At 36.4% G+C, this 14,353-nt stretch overlaps 1 protein-coding gene across 1 annotated transcript in view; it reads right to left on the bottom strand.

Moving 5' to 3' along the window:
- LOC134663836 (ATP-binding cassette sub-family G member 1-like) overlaps positions 1–14,353 on the bottom strand; it is a 34,064-nt gene that overhangs the window by 19,329 nt on the left and 382 nt on the right. The gene's annotated exons all lie outside the window — the stretch shown is intronic.

The following is a 14,353-nucleotide window of genomic DNA, read 5'->3' as shown; positions in this document are numbered from 1 at the left end:
GAAAGAATGCAATGCAAAGAAAAATAATACCTAGGTACTAATAGGTGCCTATGGGTATACTTGTTGCAACGTCGAACTGACGTGCTCCTTTAAGTAATTTGTGATTTTCCTTTTGTTTTAATTTTAGGCTCTGTTTCGCACTGTACAAGTCCTGAATAAGCTACTTGCAGTACCTGAGGAATAAAGTCATCGTTGACATTTTACAATCTTCTGATAAACTGGTAGAATTACGCTTCTTAGTTTTAACTAGCAGTTCATTTATTTGTTAATAAGCTATCAAATACTATTAAATACTTCACTCAGACTCATAAGGTACGCAATACGATATCAACATTTTTCTATTTCATGTTATTTTAAACCAGTCGTACGTCGAATATAGAAGCATTTTATCTGTACAGTCGACGTCAAAGAGAAATTTACAGCCAAAGTAACAAAAAAATGTTTACACGACCTAAATGCTATGACAATAAAGTCGTGTAAATAATTTTTTGTAACGTTAGTCGTAAAGATCTCTTTGACGTCGACTGTACATATTAGTTATCTTCACCGCATGTAACCAGGAATGTTGTCATGATTATACTCCACAATATCGTGCTGTCAAGACGATCAGGTAGGTTGGGGAGTGAAAGAACAGGTTAAAATTAGTACGAACATTTCATATTAAACTGACATCACCAAAAAAAGGAAGCAAATTATTTCGTCAATATTAAAATATTAATGATCTTTCGTTGACGAGCCATCTAACAAAGTTACGTAACATATAAAATGTTGTATTATTAAATATATTGTAGGTATCATATACGTATGTGTAATGTAAGTAGGTATATATTACATGAATATATAGGCGGTTTGGTACATCGTTTGCTAAATTAAAACGGCAGATAAGTTGAGTCATTTGCTATCTTCCCAGGCCTAGAAATTTTTAAATTTGCGCAATTTTTTTTTTTCAGTTCTATGGCAGCTTATCGTAAATTTTAAATTTTTACTTGAACAGTAGTAAAAAAAACATGGCCAATTTTTTTCTTCTAGACATGAGCAGATAGCAAATGACTCAAACTATCTGCCGTTTTAATTTGGCAAACGATGTACCAAACACCCTGTATATTTATATATATTTAGCCTTCACATTCTTTCTGAATAGGTTCAACATGTAATTTTACAGACTAACATGTATCATAATGCTAACGAGAATGATAGTATCTGTAGCATAATGTGTCCAGGCAGGCTTATCGACTGAAGTAAATCGGTCAAGTGCGAGTTCTGTAACAGTGTCGTTGGTCGGACGAAAAACAAGTTGGGAACTGTATATATGGATACATTTGGGTTTGACTCCTTGAGAAACGAAACCTTAATAATTATATAAAAAGGCGAATTATCCGCTTGGTTAAAATACCAATGTTGAAATATATAGTCTAATATATATTTTTATATTATGTTATCGTGATCGGGTATGAGGTAATTATATGTATTGGTAAGCAGACATGATAGTATAATTGTCAGTTTTGAATTATTTTAACATAGTTTTAGCTCGTTATATCAAAAATAATCGTAATAATCGAAAATAGGCGTAAGTATATATTATCAATTAGGCGCATTGATGAAATATTTTTGTACATTGTATTATTTTTTACTTCTTAGGGTCCTGTACGGATATGATGGTCATTCTTGTCTATGTGACAGTGTGTTATAACGGTGTCCTTCACTTTCAATCCAGCGGTGTTAAAAAGTGACGGATGATTTATCACGTGGATAAAGCCATTCAAAATTCGCCTGCTGATCATTTGAGCCCTGTGCTCCTTAGGAAATTTAATCGAACTACCGTTGTTCTCGACATATTAAGGTCTGCACCCTGGCCATTATATTTTACATTTAATCCCTTTCCTTACATACTACTTATTACATAGCCTTCGTTTTACTAATCTACAAATTGTATTTATATTATTTTTGTACTTTAATTTTTATTGCATGCCCTGATAATTTGCAGGCCTGTAGGTTTTATATTTTAGATACTCTGCTACTCGAATATAAAAGTAATATGTATATTCAAGCATGAACGCTTGCGTAGTTCATCCGCTTCGCATTCGATTCAAGTCATGTTAGTTTAATTCGCCTGATGGCCTCACTTTGCCGTATTGTGTAAATACGGTTCTGCATCTCTTTTGTTTTTCTACACTAAGGAAAATGACGCAACACGAGTATTTAGGAAAATACTTCGAACGACAACATAAGATTCATAATTATACAGAATTTATATTCCAGTTTAATGTAGCTTCCCTGCAACTCCTGCAAGAGCCATCAAAATTTGGTGAACTTTAACAGACTCATGAAGTTATGGCAAAGGTTTAAGACACGTTTTTCTGGACATAATTCGGGCTTTTATAACTTTGTTGCCATAAGTGAAAATTGCATTACCTGATTAATTATAGAACAAGAAAATATTGGACTACATTTTAAGATTTAAAGTTAACTCAGTTGTCTACATAGTTAGCAATACAGAGTTTTAAACTAACCCTTTAGAACAGTGACTCTACATTAGGTTTGCCTTCAACCATTGATAAATAAGTAAACTTATATTTCTCTGTGATTCAGCTAAGTGCATCTTAAGTTGCGCTAACTTTAAACGGGTTCTACATAGATCGCATTTCCGAGCTAAGTCACGTGCAGTAAGTCCGTCGACCCCTCTCAGAAGCCCTAATCAGCGTCTCAGCGTCCTTGGCGGGAGACTCGAGTCTGGCAACAGAAAGCTAGTTCCTTGCGCCACAGCCGGTGAGTGCAACGCGCCGGTGCACTCTACATATGACTACGGCATTCGTCCTTACTATATATATTTATTTATTTAAACTTTATTGCACAAACCTTAATAATAATGTACAAATGGCGGACTTAATGCCTAATGGCATTCTCTACCAGTCAACCATCGGGCCAAACAGAGACATGTAAAAAATATCCCTAATAAACCTTCTAATTTTCTTAACACCTAATTCGCACATTCTCCTTTTGAAGACTTCTTTACCCAGAAGGAGTAGGTTCTTTATTCGGTGGATGGATGGATTTTTTTGGTTTTGTAAGTCCCATTTATTTATTTAGGAGCGCTGGTGGCCTAGCGGTAAGAGCGTGCCACTTTCAATCCGGAGGGCGCGGGTTCAAGCCCCGGCTCGTACCAATGAGTTTTTCGGAACTTACTCGTACGTACGAGATATCATTTGATATTTGCCAGTCGCTTTTCGGTCAAGGAAAATATCGTGAGGAAACCAGACTAATCACAGTAAGGCCTAGTTTCTCCTCTGGGTTGGAAGGTCAGATGGAAGTCACGTTCGTAAAAACTAGGGCCTACATCAAATCATGGGATTAGTTGTCAAGCGGACCCCAGGCTCCAATGACCCGAAGCCAAATGCCGGGATAACGCGAGGAAGAAGAGTAAGTCCCATTTATAGTAAGTAATGTGAATCCGTCAAAGGATTAAAATATCTAAGCCCGAGTCTTATTTTGGTACTTCCTTTTTCTTATACTGATCAATAAATGACAATTTATAACCGTATTTGCTTACGTCAGAAATCATCTAGCTTGTCAAGCTTTCAGTCGTTTGCTCTTTAACCCCTTAACCTTGTGTTTATTCTATAGTCATTGTCTTCCGTATTTCTATTATTATATTATGCTTACTATATCGGTAGGTATATTTATTCATTAAGTAGATGTATATGATGATAAAGAATAATATTTAAAGATGGATTGAATATTAAAGTAAGGAAAGTTACACATTTGACTTTTATCTAACTGGCTATGATATTGTCAAAACAAAATATAGGTAGGTAGGTAATACTTACCTACAAATTCTTGTCATTAACATCATAATAAAGGTAATAAAGGGTAGTATTAAATAATGATTATAATCTCAGCAGAAAACCTAATCATACTTACTATCTAGAAAAAACTTTTAAGTAATTAATGTCAGTTAGCGTAAAGACAACGTTATTGGGTTTTCTTTTAAGATAAGGACTATCTCTTTTTTTTTTCAAAAAAATATACCTATGTCCATAGATTTATAAGGCATAGATACCTAGTCCGTACACCCCCAGTGAAGCCATTTCAAGTGCGACGTCACGTCACACTCGTATCATCGTATTCGAACGGCCCTCGCAGTACTCAAAGTCAAATCGGTTTGTGTACACCTCCCGTTTAAAAATCAAAAACTACAGGAAAGATGGTTGTTTGTACAGTGAATGGGTGTCACAACACATCATATAATAAAAACAAACCGCCTGATATTACATTTCACGCGTAAGTATCGAGTTTAATGTCATATTTTTACATAATCGTAAATACAAAATTCCAAATTTTCGTCAGCCGCCATTTCTTCTAAATGTTGCCAGTGTAGTGAATATTTTTTCCTCCAAATGGGACATGACGTCTACATTCTAAAATAAATACGCTCAATTGAATTTCATTGATTCATTATAGAAAATTATAATTAACTTAATTATTTAGGTAAGTATTTAGTTTTTTTCTTATATTTATTTTGTGTAATGTTTGTTAAATTTAGGTTTCAGTGTAATGTGTATAAACTTATGTGCATAAACTAGTTTTGTACTGGCTCATAATAATGTAAGTATGTCTATGATAATTTTATTTGAATTTTGTATTTCGCCAATATTCTAATTTTGTTTGCTTGACACTATTATGACTTGATCGGATTGTTTACATTGAGATGTACGTTCTTTAATATTATATTTGTAATATACCTAAAGAGTGTTATTATTTATAACCATTGCGTGCTCAGGCAGTTCCGCTACAATGGTTATGGGCCCAGAGAGCCCAAGGTATATTTAAAATTGCAGTCGAGTCTGTTTTAGGTACGCTTGATTTGAGGTACGTGTGTTTGATGAAGAAGTAGTGTTGGCGCAGGGAGGCTAACAAAATGAATACTACTGTCAAAATAGAATCGCTTACACAAGAAAATTATGCGACGTGGAAGATTCAAGCTGAAGCAGTTCTTGTAAAAACGATGCTTGGAGCTATGTGGATGGGAGTAGCTTGCAGCCGGACGCCAAAAACAAGCCGGAAGAAGCGCTCAAGTGGAGCAACGGAGATGCAAAGGCTAAGTCGGACCTCATACTTGCTATCAGTCCTAGCGAATTGCGGCATTTGCGTAACTGCAAGACATCACGAGATGTGTGGCTGAAGCTAGAAAGCGTGCATGCGTCCAAAGGACCAGCTAAAAAGGCGACTTTGTTGAAACAGTTGTTGCTCCACAAGATGAAAGAAGATGGTGATATTCGGGAGCACGTCATGCATTTCTTTGACGTAAGGAATAAACTGGCCGATATGAAAATTGATATGAATAACGATTTAATCTCCATAATGCTCCTCTACAGTCTCCCACCAAGTTTTGAAAATTTTAGGTGCGCCATCGAGTCCCGAGATGAATTACCAGATCCAGAGGCTCTAAAGGTAAAAATCATCGAAGAGTTTTGTTCGAGGAAGCAGAAAGGCGTAGATGATGGAGCTTTTATTGCAAAAATGAAAACTTTTAAGCCAGTGAGTGGTGCCAGTAAAACTGACTTCAGCTTCAGAGGTAGATGCTGGAAATGCCAAGGTTATGGCCATAAAGCCTTCGAATGCAAGATGAATGACAATAAGGAACGGTACAAAGACAGTTCTGATAAGTATGTGTCAAAGTCTGACCGCGATACCCAATGTCATAATTTTGGTCTTGTAACTTTCAATTGTATTTCAGACAATAAGGCTGCTGCGTGCAACGGGAATGAAACACTGGATCATTGGCTAGGCAGATTGCTCCCTGATTGTCTGCATTTAAGGTTACTTGTGCAAACTTACCCAATCCGATTTCAGTTAGCAAGCTGTTCAAATACATCGCTTCCTTCATCGATGACGCTAAACTAACGTATTCTGATTCACATGTGCTCGTCGCAACACACTTCTGTTTCTGAGACTTCCATGACACACATGCACCACCTAAGACAAAAGCATAACCAGAATATGAACGCCTATCCAATCCACAACCTCCCCAATCTGAATCAGAATATCCCTCTAACGACTTACCCGTTTTTGTAAACATGAGACCGTACCCCTTCGTCCCTTTTAAGTAACGCAATACACGTTTTGCAGCAACCCATGCTTCTTTATGCGGAGATTCTACAAATTGTGCTAACTTTGAAACGGTATTTGAAATGTCGGGCCTTGTCCCCACGGATAAATACATCAAACTTCCGATCAATTCCCGGTATGGATATCGCTCTTTTGATTTTACATCACACTGTAACGGTTCAAATTTCAAGTTCACTTCCATTGGAGTCGATACGGATCCCTTACAGTTCTCAAAACCAAATTTCTGTAAAAGATTTTCAACATATTTTTGTTGTGACAGCTTAATTTTGCCATTGACATTTCTTTCAATGTCAATACCCAAAATATATTTCGCTATTCCGTAATCTTTGAGTTCGAACTCGCTGGCCAGTTCCTTTTTAAACTTTTCTATACAAACCTTATTTTGTGAGGCTATCAAGATGTCGTCAACGTACACGGCAACAAAAAGTTTAGTATTTATGTCTATGTCTTGAAAATAAAGGCATGGTTCATTTAACGATGGCCTCAGACCCATGCGTTGAAGCTGTTCGTCCAACCTGGCATTCCATTGACGTCCAGCCTGTTTCAACCCATATAATGACCTCTTAAGTTTGCATGCATTACCTCCTGCGCTAATATCGGTTAACATTTTCTTAGCCCGTTCATGTATGACGGACCCTTCTTCTTCCAACTCCAAGAACTTCTGTAGACTCTCCATAAGTAGTTCTGGTATTTCCATATATATTTCTTCGTCCAATGTGCCATTTAGATAGGCTGTATTAATGTCCACTTGGTGAATTTCCATATCGAGTTCAACTGCGAGTGCTGTTAACAATCGTATGGTATCTAACCTGACTACCGGAGCAAAAGTATCATGATAATCAACACCATATTTTTGGCTGTATCCTTTCGCTACGAGTCTCGCCTTTTTCTTTTCTGTCTTGTCGACGTTCAGTTTAGTTGTTAAAACGTAGCGGCAACCTACAATGGCACGACCGACCGGTCTTCTTGCAACTTCCCAGGTGTCATTCTTTACTAGGCTTTTTATCTCCGATAAAATGGCTTCATCCCATTTCTGTTTTTCTTCACTTGACAATGCTTGTTTCAAAGTTATTTCTGCAGCACCAGCGAAGTCTTGGCAATCAGAATATTCCTCTGTGTTACTTTCTACTTCAATTTCTGGTTCCACCTTTTTAGCTGCATCTTCAAAATCTTGGCTGTCAGATGATTCCTCTACATCACGTTCTGCTTCAACTCCTTGTTTCACTTCAACCATTTGATAAATTTTTCTTGGTCTTCCAATATGCCCTCTTTCTAAGCGCGGCCTACCTGGTCCTCTCTTCATAATCTTACTCTCTTCTCTATGAGAGCCGACATCTTGCTCAGGAGTATAAGATGGACCTGCAATCGGTACGAAATCAACTGTTGATACTTGGATGTTTTCTGCGTGTGGTTCTAGCTGCTCCAAATGACTTCCAACTTCCTGAACCCCCTCAGTTTGTATTTCAGTTTGTTCACTTTGAGGAATGCAGGTGATTGGTTGCGTGATATTACCTTTGGGGGTAAAGTTTATTTCCACTAAGTTGGGTTGCGGACTCTCATTTATATAGGTCTGTACCTCATCATTTCTGACTTCCAGTGGATCTGACTTAGGATACTCACACTCATTTCTCCGCTCAATGAATTTTTGAAATTTGACATCTCGAGATACAACAAATTTTCGTTCTTTGGGCAACCAAATCTTATATCCTTTTCTATCACTGGGGTAACCTACGAAAATACCATCCATGCCGCGTGGAGCAAATTTGTCCCTGTTTTCTTCTTTATTCAAGATGTGGACCCTAGATCCGAAGGGTTGCAGGTAACCTATCTTAGCAGGCCGACCATGCCATTTCTCATACGGTGTTTCACCTCCTAAGGTACTTGTGGGACATCGATTTCGGATATGACACGAAGTCAATACAGCATCACCCCAAAATCCTGGTGGGAGGCCTGATGAAAGTAACATGCATCTAGCCATTTCCGTTAATGTCCTGTTCATCCTCTCTGCAACTGGGTTTTGCTGAGGTGTACCAGGGATAGTCAATCTTCTTCTTATACCTTCATTCTGCAAATATTCATTAAACTCTCTACTGCAATATTCTCCAGCATTATCTGTGTGAAGGTATATAATTTTCTTACCAGTCAAATTCTCAACATGATTCTTATAAATCTTAAAGAAATTTAACGCTTCACTCTTCTTATTAAGCAAATACACTTCACACCATCTAGATGAATCATCAATGAACATTATAAAGTATTTACCTCCACCGGTAAATACTTTATAACGTTCATTGATGATTCATCTAGATGGTGTGAAGTTGGACGATGGTGGATGGTGTGGAGTTGGAGTTGGAGTTGGTTGGAGTTGGGTGGATTGGGTAAGTTTGCACAAGTAACCTTAAATGCAGACAATCAGGGAGCAATCTGCCTAGCCAATGATCCAGTGTTTCATTCCCGAAGCAAGCACATTGATATAAGGTACCATTTTATTAGAAATGCTTTAAAGGAGAATAGGGACATTAAGTTAGTTTATTTGCCAACGGATTTCATGTTGGCAGACATATTAACTAAGGCTTTGCCGAAGGTAAAGCACTACGCTTGTATGTCTGGATTGGGCATTATTTAGTTCTTTGTCTTAAATATTGTTGTGTTTTAGTTATTATTTTATTCTCAAGCTTGGGTTTATTCAGTATATACACATTAAGAGGGCGTGTTAAATTTAGGTTTCAGTGTAATGTGTATAAACTTATGTGCATAAACTAGTTTTGTACTGGCTCATAATAATGTAAGTATGTCTATGATAATTTTATTTGAATTTTGTATTTCGCCAATATTCTAATTTTGTTTGCTTGACACTATTATGACTTGATCGGATTGTTTACATTGAGATGTACGTTCTTTAATATTATATTTGTAATATACCTAAAGAGTGTTATTATTTATAACCATTGCGTGCTCAGGCAGTTCCGCTACAATGTTCGTTTCAGTTTTCTGACTGATGCACTTCTGTCTGCGAGATGGAAGGAAAAAAATAGTCTAAATCGGAATGACGCAATAAGGAAACATTGGAAACGGACTAAACACGGGCGAATATGCTCTGTCCTATTTAAATTTATTCTTATTGTTTTATGCACATTTGTTAAATAAATAAAAATAGTAAAAACTTATCAGCTATTTATTTAATCCTCATTTCACAAAGTACAGAAATGCAATAAATCCCAAAATAAACAAAAGCTTTTGCTACAAAATCGAATCTACACACTTCCAAATTATTAATAACCAAGTGTGGATGATGTTAAAATTCCCCTTCTTTGAGAGAAGCAAATGAATACTGGCAACATATTTTGTATATATGTGTGTGTTTGCTGAGCGTAAAACACGAGCGTTCCACGCACACATCGATCGTGTTTCGGCTTCACTTTTGGCAGGTTAGCCGTATGGGGACTATCTGTCTATGCGTTATTAGTTTAAGCCTATGTCTAGGTATACAAAAGTTTTAGGACAGTGTGGAGCAAAACAAATGTAATGGGAATAGCACGGTGCTCTCACGTGCGCGTCTTTCGCCAGGCCGCGCGGCCGTACAGGCGATTTACGCAGTGTTGCCAACTTGGCATAAATGATGCCAGATCTGGCATATTTTCACTCGCATTGGCACCAAAATTTTCCATTTAGCATCTGGCATATTTTTTAGCATAATTTAATCTAAGTCAAATTTGCACCAACTTGGCAGTATGCGCCATCACCTTATGTGGTTCATATTTTCACATGAATTTTGACTTTTGTCGACGGACTATAATATGAGTAAATTTTTAATAAAAATAGCAATTAAATTCAGTTAAATTGACCTCTGATGTTTTCGTGGATTTGACATATTTGAGTTCCGTTTTGCAGATTTGATCAGATAATTACATAATTGTTTTTTACTGAATATTTTTAGACACTATATTATTTTAAGTGTCTAAATTCAAGTGACATTTTAGCAATTTTTCAGCATATTTAAAAATACTTGGCATAATTTTGGCATAATCTAGACATTAGTCTAGCATGTTTTCAAAATCCGAGTTGGCAACATTGGATTTACGGATTTAGTGAGGCGAGTCGCACTATGCTCGTTTTTGCGATAACTGAAAATTCTACGATAGTCATTTTCACGCTAGTAAATGATTTTCGCATATTTTTGTTACATTTTAAGCAATGTTTGCTATAAAAATACTTGACTATTTGATGCTTTAGCAATTTAAGGATGACTCACTTTAGACCGGGCAGTGTCCGGGCAGTGATCGCCTGTCATGTCATAGAAAAAAATAAGCGCCGGAAGCTCCGGCCCGGACACGACCCGGTCTAACGTGAGTCATCCTTAACTCTCAATATTTTATTGAGTCCTGGCCAAATCGTGGCAAATTTTTACTCAACAAATCCTAAAAAACCCTGTTATTGAAAACCAGATTTTTTAAACTTTTTTACTGGCTAACTATTCGTAGATACTTAGATGATATTTAAAAGTATTAGCTTGCGGGCTCGTTTGCCTTCAGGAATATCTACCTATGTATTATGTATCCTACTATAGATGCTTTAATAATGCTAATCATACTTAGAGCGATTCAGTTCACTTCCAAGGCTTCTAACATTGACATAGATTGAACAATTATGAAGCATTAACCATAATCTATTTAAATGCTAAGGCAAGACTTGCTTGTATGGCGGCTTTGTTGTGTTTATGACAGAATGATCGTGTTAGCTTGTCATTTTCCTCTGACCTGACTTTTTCCATTATGGGTAATTTTAACTAGTCTCTTCACTCGTCCTCGTATTAAGATAATCACCGATCCGATTACATATGTCACGTAAGGTTTTTGTGACATGACATAATTCAGTATAACAAAGTTAATTTAGTCAGAGTAGTAGAGTAAGACCATGAAAAGTCTGCAGCGGTTTTGATGGCCCACGCGGTGCAAGTGTTATTTATACGTCATAATTTCATAGAAGTATGACGTTTAAAATAACACTTGCACTGAGTGGGTTATCAAAATCGCTGCAGACTTTTCTTGGTCTGTCTATGGTTTAGGTATTATTAAGCTTTGTACGGTACGAATATCACATTATCGATATCAGGGTCAAAGCCAACATATTGGTATGTAAAGCCAGTTAAATAAATATATGTATACCGTCTTTACATTTACCAATTCGATATCGGATATAAAAGTCAATATATTATATTATATATTTTTTGGCAGCTCCGAAACCGATTTGATATCGATTAGCAGCGTAAGACGACCCTTATTAAAATTATTTTGATACAAGTATCGATATACATTATACAACCCATCCCTGCCCGGCACGTGCAATGCTTTCTAGCTGTTGACTAACCGGCGTTTACACTCCTGCAGTAGACCCAATGTCGACAGCCAAATGCCACGTTAGTTAGTTATGGTTTATGGTATGCTCTGACTCTACGTGCCTTACCTAGGTACATACCGGTACTGTCGTAAACGGACGTCCTACATACAATATTACTTCTATGTTATAACAGGTACTCTTTCGCCGACACAAGGTATTTTTTCAACCCTTAGCTCTGTTTTACGAGGTAAATATACAGGTAATAAATGAGCAGCTGATACTATAAGGCCCACTCCATAATTCCGATAAATTTAATGTTAGATCTTATAAATATTACTCACTTTAAACTGTACGATCCGACGCTCCGATATTTAATATAGTACCTACCTATAAATATTATTACTTGTGTATGAGATAATAAGAAATATATCATAATACTTTCAATGCATTGACGACTGCGATATTTATTAAAAATACTTAACCTCGTTTTACCCGATATGTTGCATCAATACGGACTAACACGACAACCTTCCGACCTTACTGTGATAAAATCAGAATAAATTCTGCCGTTTTGTACACCTACCAATTATATAAAATAATAACAAATAATCGTATTAACCAGGGGCCCGTTTCCAAAAGCTTGTAACTTGTAATACAAGTGGAAGTCACTTTCTAACAAAAGCTGTCAAAAAGTGCCATCCGCTTTCCGCTTATGTTGTACAAGTTACAAGCTTTTGAGAAACGGGCCCCGAGGCCCATTTCTCTAAAGCCTTGTTCGGACTAGGCTAGTATTTTAGTCTAGTGGCGAGTAATTTAGTAGCTAAACTATTCGCTACTGCCTAATGAACTCGACTAAATCGACAGGTTCGGACTTGTTTAGCCGGCGGGCGAGTGAGCACGGACGCGTGGTGGGGGGTGCTACTCGCTACTAAACTACTAAAAAAAATAGAATAAAATGGATTGACTCGACTAAATTACTTACTAATCCACTCGACTAATTTTTTGGTGTTCAGACACGTTTAGCTACTAAATTACTCGCCACTAGACTAAAATACTAGCCTAGTCCGAACAAGGCTTAACGGTATTAGTCTATATTATTAGTGTGTTGCCATGGTAACCCATACGACTTGACAACGGCCCATTTCTCGAACTATATTCGACTAATATCAAAATCGTATGGGTTGTCAAGTCAAATCGTATGGGTTGTCATGACTACTTACACACTAATAATATTATAATTAATTAATTTGATGCATAATAAGCAGTTTGGTTTTACACGGGGTCGCTCAACAACCGATGCTGGTGTTGAGCTAATTAAGCATATTTTCGATGCCTGGGAGGAGTCACGAGATGCTTTAGGTGTCTTCTCTGATTTATCTAAGGCCTTCGACTGTGTTTGTCATGAAACATTAATCAGGAAACTTCATTATTACGGCGTTAGAGGATCGGCACTGAATTTACTTAAGTCCTACTTAAATGGTAGAATACAAAGGGTCGATGTGAATGGACAGCGATCACCTGGGTCATTGGTCTCTATGGGTGTACCACAGGGGTCAATATTGGGGCCTTTCCTGTTCCTTATCTACATAAATGACTTGCCATTCCTTGTTAAGACCCACCATGATATAGTATTGTTTGCAGACGACACCTCACTTATTTTCAAAGTCAAACGACAGCAACAAGCTTACAATGATGTAAACAATGCTATTTCAAAAGTAGTAAATTGGTTCAATGTTAATAATTTAATGTTAAATGAGAAAAAAACTAAATGTATTAAGTTTGTCACTAGTAGTAACGTAAGGCATGTGCAAGCAAGTGTCATTGTGAAGGATGAGGAATTGGAATTAGTTGATAGTACAGTTTTTCTTGGTATAACTTTAGATTCTAAACTCCAGTGGGGTCCCCATATTGCTACTCTTTCGAATAGACTGAGCTCTGCAGCTTTTGCAGTGAGCAAAATCCGTCAGTTAACTGATGTGAAAACAGCTCGATTAGTATATTTTAGTTACTTCCATAGCATTATGGCATATGGTTTTTTACTGTGGGGCGGTGCTTCAGAGATAAATACCATTTTTGTCCTGCAGAAGAGGGCTATTCGAGCAATATACAAAATGAACCATAGAGACTCACTTAGAGATAAATTTAAGGAAATTGACATAATGACAGTGCACTGTCAATACATTTATGAGAATATTCTGTATGTACATAAAAATATTGTAAATTTTAGGAAAAATTGTGAAATCCATAATATTAATACTAGAAATAAACATAAGTTCGCAGTGCCCTTCACTCGGCTCCATAAAATTAAAAAATCATTCATGGGTAATTGTGTAAGATTTTATAATAAACTTCCAAACCATATTACTGAATTATCTATTAATAAATTTAAGAATTATGTAAAGCGTAAACTTATTTCCAAAGCTTATTATACCACACAGGACTACATGAATGATAATACAACGTGGGATTAATTGTTATTCGAAATGATTATGTATTTATTAGGTATATTTGATTATTGATGAGGAAATGGATATTCCGATGTAATATTATCTACTTGTTTGTTACTTATGCTTTTTTTTGACATTTAGATTTTATTCTAGAAATTCTAGACTAGTATTTTTTATACAATTTTTTTTTAAATGTTTGACGATCCTTTTGTGAAATTCTTAGTGTTAAATTTGACATGTATAATAATCCAATTTTATTATGGAATAATATTAACATCAATAAATTGCTCTGATAATTAGATTAAGATTAATTACGATTCATAAGAGCTTGTTGCTAGGCCTACATGAATAAAGTATATTTTGATTTTGATTTGATTTGATTAGACTAATATCGTTTGAGAAATGGGCCCCTGGGTGATTGAGAAATTCCAAAGTTGTAAAGT

Source organism: Cydia fagiglandana, chromosome 1 (genome assembly GCF_963556715.1).
Source record: "Cydia fagiglandana chromosome 1, ilCydFagi1.1, whole genome shotgun sequence".
Classification (NCBI taxonomy): domain Eukaryota; kingdom Metazoa; phylum Arthropoda; class Insecta; order Lepidoptera; family Tortricidae; genus Cydia; species Cydia fagiglandana.
The sequence above is the reverse complement of the archived record's forward strand: the minus strand, read 5'-3'. Positions and strand labels throughout refer to the sequence as shown.